The sequence below is a fragment of the Rattus norvegicus genome, chromosome 7 (genome assembly GCF_021556685.1).
Source record: "Rattus norvegicus strain SHRSP/BbbUtx chromosome 7, alternate assembly SHRSP_T2T, whole genome shotgun sequence".
Lineage (NCBI taxonomy): Eukaryota > Metazoa > Chordata > Mammalia > Rodentia > Muridae > Rattus > Rattus norvegicus.
This window is the reverse complement of record NC_141540.1, coordinates 143849995-143857221: the sequence shown is the minus strand read 5'-3', so window position 1 is coordinate 143857221 and position 7227 is coordinate 143849995. Positions and strand designations below refer to the sequence as shown.

Genomic DNA, 7227 nt, shown 5'->3' with positions numbered 1-7227 from the left:
TATAGGTTGAAGAGATGTCTAAGTGATTAAGAGCACTTGCAACTCTCATGGAAGACTCGATTTTGGTCCCCAGGACTGATATGGTGGCTCATAACTGTCTGTAACTCCAGTTCCAGGTGATCGGACACCCTTCTATGACCTCAATGGGTACCAGAGATGCACATGGTGTACATACATACATAAATGCATACATACATACAGACAGACATACAGACACGAATATATCCGTACAAGCACTCATGCACATCAAAGTAGATACATCTTTAAAATTATTTATTTATCATTGTGTGTATATATATGTGTATATATATATAGACATACACATGTGTGTATATGCCATTGAAGGATCATTTGAAGGTCAGAGGACAATTTTATGGAACCCACTGTCTCCTTCCACCTTTACCTGGATTCGGGGATCTAACTTAGGTCTAAGTACCTATACCCATCGAGCCATCTTGCTGGCCCTGCCTGACCATGCTTTGATGGAGGGCAAGGAATTGGTGCTGGGAACGGGACTGATAAGCCTTCTGGAATGGGGGGAGACTTGTTTATCATTTGAAACAGACTCTCATGTAGCCTAGGCTATATTGGTTTATTATTTGGAACAGTCTCGTGTAGCCTAGGCTATCCCGGAACTCATTATGTATCTGGGGATGACTTTTAACTCCTGATCATCCAGATTCCATCTCCAGAATGCTAATATTGCCGGCAAACACCACCCGGTGTGGCTAGTGAGATTTTTAAAGCTGCTATCTGTTTCCCTTTATTTTTATGTTAGGAATCTGTGGATTAAGTTTCAGGTTCCTCTTCGGTAGCTGTACATTCTGGGCTTTTCTGTCCAGGAACACTTCTCATTCTGCTTCCTTATCTGTTCCGGTTCTTTCGTGGGTGGGTCTTAGATGGCAGGCCATCTCTGGTCCTCTAGGTGTGGAAACCGGGAAGACTGAGGTCCTGAAGGTGCAACGTGACAGCGGTCCCACTGTGCCACAGCGGCTGTGTGATGTGGTTTCAGTTGAGTTGTTGCCCTTCCAGCTCATTCCCAAGTGAAGGGGCTCCAGGTTCTACGCAGCCGCACCAGATTCTGCTGCAAATGCCTGGGACGCGAACAGAAGGCCAGCTTGAGGTTTGCGACGTGGCCTACTAGGAAGAGAGAAGTGAAGATTGGACAATAGAAAGAGGGTCAAGGAAAGAGGCACAGTGGGGCAGGGGCATGGGGTCTCCTGGACTCGCACCACCAGGCCTTAGCGTGCCTCTGTGGGACAGGTATGACAGGGCTGTTTCAGGAATCAGTCAATCAATACCCATAATGTTCTGGAGTGTGTGGTGGCCATAATGAGTAAGGCAATGCTGTCTGACTCACAAGGGTTCTTTCCTGGAGGTCAACCTGCTGATGAAAGGGACCTGCCAGAAGGAGGCTGACTATCTGGGCTCTGCTCTACTTTGGGGGTCCTCTCACCCTGTGATCTGGTACCCAGAGGCCAGGCACCCCAGGATCCCTCTGGGCAGGCTTGGTGGCGGTGGAGGGAGGGAGGCCGAGGGAAGCCAAGCGAAAGATGAGCTGGGAGGAGGCCATGGAGCCAGCTTCAGATTGTGATCTGGCAGAAGCCTGGCAGCTCTGCCTTGTGGTTCCCTCCTTTGTCTTAAGCCTGTTTCCCAGTGTCTTGCTTCTCTACTATCCTGGCTTCCATTGCTCTCAGTACACCTACTCCAGCTCTAGCTCCTCTCACTTTCCCATATCATCTCCATTCTCTACCTTGCCATTTATTTCTATTGGGGTGGAGGACTGGGGGTGGGGGAGGGGAGGTCGCCTTCATCTCATCCTTGGCTTCCTCCTGTGCCTCTGGCCCATCCTTCTCTTTCTCCGCTGCGAGTCTGCCATACTTTCTATTCCTGTCCGTTCCTGTCTTCCTCTTAGGTTTCTGCCTCCTTATTGACTCTTCTAGTTATCCACACAGCCTTCCGTGTGTACCTCAGTCCTCTTGCACCTCAGTATCAGTCACACCATTGGGTCCAGGGAGGCTACATTCAGAGTCCATGCTCAACCTTCACTTGCCCACCTGAGGAAGTCATAGTAACGGCGGGGCTAAATTTAATCAGTACTTACTCCATAACTGTGTTTAATCTCGTGTAATTCTCTTGGTAACTCCGGAAAAAAGACTCTTATTGTGCCCATTTTGTAGATGAGCAGAGCAGGTCTAGAGAATCAAAATAGCTTGCTGAAAGCTTTTCAGTCAATCCCATTGGACAGGCAAATGGAGGATGCTCAATCAGAGCCCTGGGGAAGGTTGGTTTCACTCTCTCAGTGAGACTGAGAATCTCGACCTCAATAAATCAGAGTTTGCCTCTGTGTCTGTCTCTGTCTCTCTCTGTCTTTCGTGTGTGTGTGTGTGTGTGTGTGTGTGTGTGTGTGTGTGTCTGTGTGTGTGTGTGTCTGTGTGGAGGCTAGAGATTGGCTTCAGCTATCCTCTCACCTTGCCCTTCTCCTTAGCTTCTGAAACAGTCTCTTACTGAACCTGGAGCTTTTCAGCTAAACCGGACAGGGAGCCCTGAGATCTGCCTTTCTCCACCTTCAGCACTGGGGTTCCAGCCATGCCTGTGTTCTATATGGGTGCTGGAGATCCAAACACTTTCTCATGCTTGCAACATAAGCATTTTACTCACTGAGGTAACTTCTCAGCTCCCTCCTCTTTCTTTAAACATTCTCCTGGCCCCCCTAGAGTCTTCCAAGGGTCTGACAGCCCGGCCCCTCCTTTAACATTCCTAGCTTGGCCTCAAGAGATTGTTCTGTAACTTGAGGCACAGATGTAGGCACTATATCTCATTTAGTCACAGAGACTCTAGGAGGTCTCTGCTGGTGAGACAATGGCCCAGGGAACTTGCCTAGGGGGTCACACAGTAAGTGGCTGAGCAAGGATCTGAGCCCAGGGAATTTTGGCTGTCCAGAACCTACCCTCTCATTAGAGACTCTACTTCACACAGCCCCTCAAAACAGAGTTGTGGCATCCACTGTGACTAGCCCAATGCTTTAAGCTGTTCTTGTAGTTCTACCCCAGCCCTTGGCTACAGTCTGCTTCTTCAAGCACTGCCCGCTGTGGCATCCTCTGTGTCACCAGCACTAAAGTCTGTTGAGACTGCTCTCCCTAATGGGTGCCTGAGGGGGATTTATAGACAGGGATCCCCAGGGAGCAGGGACAAGTGTTTTCTTCTCCAGCCCCACTGTGCAGCCTTGCAGCCCAACATCTCCCTCGTTCCGGCCCATCGCAGCAGCTGATTTAACTCAGTGGCTGGGGGATTTAGCTTTAGTGCTGGTTCCTACTATAAATCCCCCGGGCAAATAACCAAGTTGTGCATCAAATCTGCCCAGGAGTGAGTAGGAGCAGATGCTTGTATGGCCATGGCACAGGGCAGGTGGGGAAGACTCCAGGCTTTACCATCCATCTCTGGCCACACCACCAGGACACAACACCTTGTTCAGGCCCACCATCCAGTCAGTCAAATCTTACCAGCCCTATGTGACATCCCTCGGGCGCAGGCTCTGGCCGGTGGCAGACTCCTATCTCTACAATTCCATTTGGAATTCGTTCACCTGATAGCCCTCCCCAACTCCAAAAAGGATAAAACTGACTACTGCTTTAGGTTCTGGTCTTGCTTCCCAGTTGGGCTTTGCTTGGCCTCTCCTGGGCTGACCAACGTAGGCTCAGTGTGAAGGGATGAGATGTAGAGACCATTAGGGCTGAGGCAAATTTGCAGGCCCGAAAGGGGTGGGAGAACCCCAGAAGGTAGAGGCATTTCCTAAGAGCAAAGGGGGAAGGGGTGGGTAGTCATAATTGGGATCCCAAACTTTCTATACTTTGGCCCATATTCAGGAAGGCAATGAAGCCTCTGAGGTCTGCATGGATCTGGGGGGCTAGGTAACATTGGGTGGGATCACATTCTGTTGCGCCTGCTGACTTCTCTGCCGCTTCCAACTCCTCTCAGTTTTTCCAGTGGCTCCTCCTTGAGGCTCCCCTCCTCTCCCATCTGCTTCTGTGTTTTCTTGTTCTTTTCCCACAGCTTTCTCCCTCCAGACCTTGAAAGCACCCCTCCCTGGGCTGACAAGCTAGGGCCAATGAGCTCGAGTTGGAGCCTGGTTCTGGTTCCGCTCCCTAGAAAGCCCCTCATTCCGAGCCCGTCCCTGGTGTCTATGATATCTCCTTCCTCATCCATCTTCCCTGTCCTCCTCCCTGCCCCTGCCGACCACCTCTGCCTTGGATATTACAGACACTGAATCAGCAGCCCTTACCAGTGTTCTGCTGACAGGGAACTTTCTGCCTCTGAAGGCTCCTGGTGGGATCAGAGTCTCTCCGGGAGCCTGCAGACATGGGGTTGGGGGGGGGGGAAGGAAGGAAGAAGGAAACAGGTGGATGCAGAGGGAGAGATGAAGGGCAGATGGTAAGAGGGCAGGAGGGAACTTGGAGAAACAGAAGAAGAGCAGAGGGGACTTGGGAAAATATGGGGTGGTATAGTGGTATGGACTTAGATTCAAGCAGAGGCAGGTGGAGTTCTGTGAGTTTGAGGCCAGCCTGATCCACACATCAGAGCTACATAGCAAGACCCTGTCTTGAAAGAAAAGAAACAAACAACAACAACAGAACAAAACAGGGTTGGAGAGGTGGGTTCAGTGGTTAGAGCTGGGTTCAATTCCCAGCACCCACGTAGCAGGCTCAACCTGTCTGTAAAGTCAGTTCCAGGGATTCTGACAGCTTCGCATAGACATACATGCAGGAAATACATGCACCGATGTTTTTAGACATACATACATACATACATACATACATACATACATACATGCACCAATGAATATAAAATAAAAATAAATTTAAAACAATAGTGACTCCTTACCCCATTGACAGGACAGTGAAGGATAGTTTGTTTTGTTTTTTTTTAAAAGAGAGACATGAAAGGTGGGAGGAACATGCAGGAAGGAAGTGAGAGGCGGAGGATGGGGAGAGAGGCAGGACGAAGGATGGAGTATATGGTAAGCTTGTCTTGCCAGTGTGTGAGCCTCCCCACTCCCACCCCTGAGCTTGCCCCAACCCTTGGGCCCAGCAGGTACCTTGGAAGCCCATGCTCCCTAGGCCTAGGTTGAGGGGTGCAGGCTGGGCCTGCTTCTCTCCCCTGCACCTCCCTCTCTCCCTCTCACGTGGTGGTTTGCACTTCATCTTGTTTGCGGGGCGGCTGGGCCTGCTCTCGGGGTTTAATGATCTGTGCCATTATTTATAGCTTTGCACGCCGAGAAACACACTGAATTTATCGCTTGCTTCTATAAATAACCCTGGCAAATGGGTACCCAGGGATGAGGGAGGGAGGGGGGAGGAAGAAGCAAAGAAAGGAAAGGTAGGGGGTAGGGCAGGGGAGGTCTCTGTGGATTCTGTCCCTAAAACGGGGTGATATGCTTGCACAAGGATAGCAGAAGCTGGAGAGAGCGTGGGTGTGTGTTTAAGAACAAGTTAATATGAGCAGGGTGGCCTGTGCCTCTGTGAGGTGAGCAGATGCTCCTGTGTTTCGGAGGACGCTTGTGGGTTGACTGTTACTGCTTGTGTTTGTTTCCGGTGCCATGTTGATGACAGTGAGATTGAAACAACATAAATGAACCCCAAGAAATGGCTCATTTGTACATGGTTGCATACAAGAGCAGGGGCAGGCAAGGGAGAGTCTGACTCCCGACTCCCTTCTCTATAATTGGGGTGACAGACTGTGGAATGGGTCCCCCTTCTTCTTCTGGTGTTCAAGGGCAAAGGCAGGGAGAAATGAGGCCTTGAGGATGCATGTTAAACCAGTAAGAGGGAGGGAGCTCTCCGTGTCCTGTGGGGCAGAAACCAGGGTCATACTTCACGAAAGCCAGAAGGACCGCAGCTTTTGGGCTTGGGGGATGGAGAGATGAGGGCGTGGCGAGGAGAATGGTGCACTTGGCCCCAGCGTTACTCCTGCTGGTCCTGTTCCCGACAGGAGCAGAGCTATGCTCTGTCCAGTTTGCCCAAGCGTAGCCAAATATCCTATGCAAAGCCTATAGCAGAAGCCTGCTGGTTGCTGTCCTTTGTCCCTGCCATAGGCTCCTCCCCCTTCCCCTCCCGAAGCCTGCCAGGGATCAGCCTTGGGGGATGGAAAGCCCTGGCACAACTCTTCTCCTTCCCATAGTCCCCTCTCAGCATATCTTCACAGAAACGAGGCAGCCATTAACTCAGGAAGTGTTCTGCATTGCTAATGAGAGAATTTGCATATGTAATGAAGACCCTTCACAGGTGTTGGGGAAGCCCCCCCTCCTCTCCTCCCTTTCTTCTCTCTTGCCAGCTGCCACTTTGACCTGTGGCTCTGGGGCTGAGGAGGGAGTTCCTCATCTGGTTTGGAGATGTGCCAAGGAGTTAGAGGCAAGTAAGCCGGGGTTCCCTTACCTGGGTCAGAAACAGTCAAGGTGAAGTCCATCGTGTTAGTGACAGGTCCAGGGACATGGGACCGTAAGCTTGTGCATGCTCACAGAAATAAGGTACAAGGTCATTGTGTCCAGCTCTTTCTCGTGCACTGTAGCACATTAGGTAACGTGTCCCATCAGTGCCAAGTGTTCAAAACGCATCCCGGGCTGCACCCACGCCATGTGTACAGCTGCTAGCATGCACTTCACACACACAGCCTGGCACGGCCTGGCACAGCCTGGCATGGACGTGGGCAATTGGGGATCACACCTGCATTGGCATTTACTCCTGTCAGCTTCTTTCCCTTTTCCGCTCATGGAGGTATCAGCACCCATCTGGTTAGGCCAGAAAACTCTTCATCTCATTCAGACTAGGTAAGCATACAAGAGGCCACCGTTCTTTAGAAAGAGAAAAATAATGGGCCTAAATCAATGACGTGTAAGGGCAGGAGAAAAGGCTAGAGCCAGGGAGGCGGGCCTCGGATGAGGAGCTGAAGGCAGATGGAAGGATGTCTTGGGAGACACGGTAGAGCCAGGGGCACTAAAGTCCCTACAAGGTCATTCTTAGGTTATCCCCAACAGCCCTCAACTCTCCAGCTTCAGTCCAGCCAATCCCTAGCTCAGAGGCCTCCCCTCACCCTCCCGTTGGTCCTGCCCAGTCACGTGACTCTTCCCATCTCTGGCAGCTGCCCCTGATGATGGATGCTGCTGCTTAGCTGTACCTGTTGGGGGACAAGGACTGCACAGCTCCTAATTACCTCCTTCTAGAACGAGGACTG

The 7227-nt window shown here is 51.0% G+C and overlaps 2 long non-coding RNA genes across 3 annotated transcripts in view; one reads left to right on the top strand and one right to left on the bottom strand.

Annotated features, from left to right (window-relative positions):
• Nucleotides 1-256: 256 nt before the first annotated feature.
• On the bottom strand, nucleotides 257-5254 carry LOC103692988 (uncharacterized). 2 transcript variants are annotated; one of them, XR_015626079.1, is made up of 3 exons: nucleotides 4882-5254; nucleotides 4283-4351; nucleotides 257-1140 (listed from the first exon to the last, which is right to left on the bottom strand). It is a non-coding gene; the product is annotated as an uncharacterized LOC103692988 (long non-coding RNA). The 2 variants fall into 2 exon arrangements; XR_015626078.1 differs by having other exon boundaries at nucleotides 5096-5254.
• The window catches only part of LOC102547667 (uncharacterized), a 40913-nt gene continuing 38635 nt past the window's right edge, over nucleotides 4950-7227 (top strand). The window contains exon 1 of the long non-coding RNA XR_015626077.1: nucleotides 4950-5017. This is a non-coding gene — a long non-coding RNA (uncharacterized LOC102547667). The remainder of the gene's footprint in view (nucleotides 5018-7227) is intronic.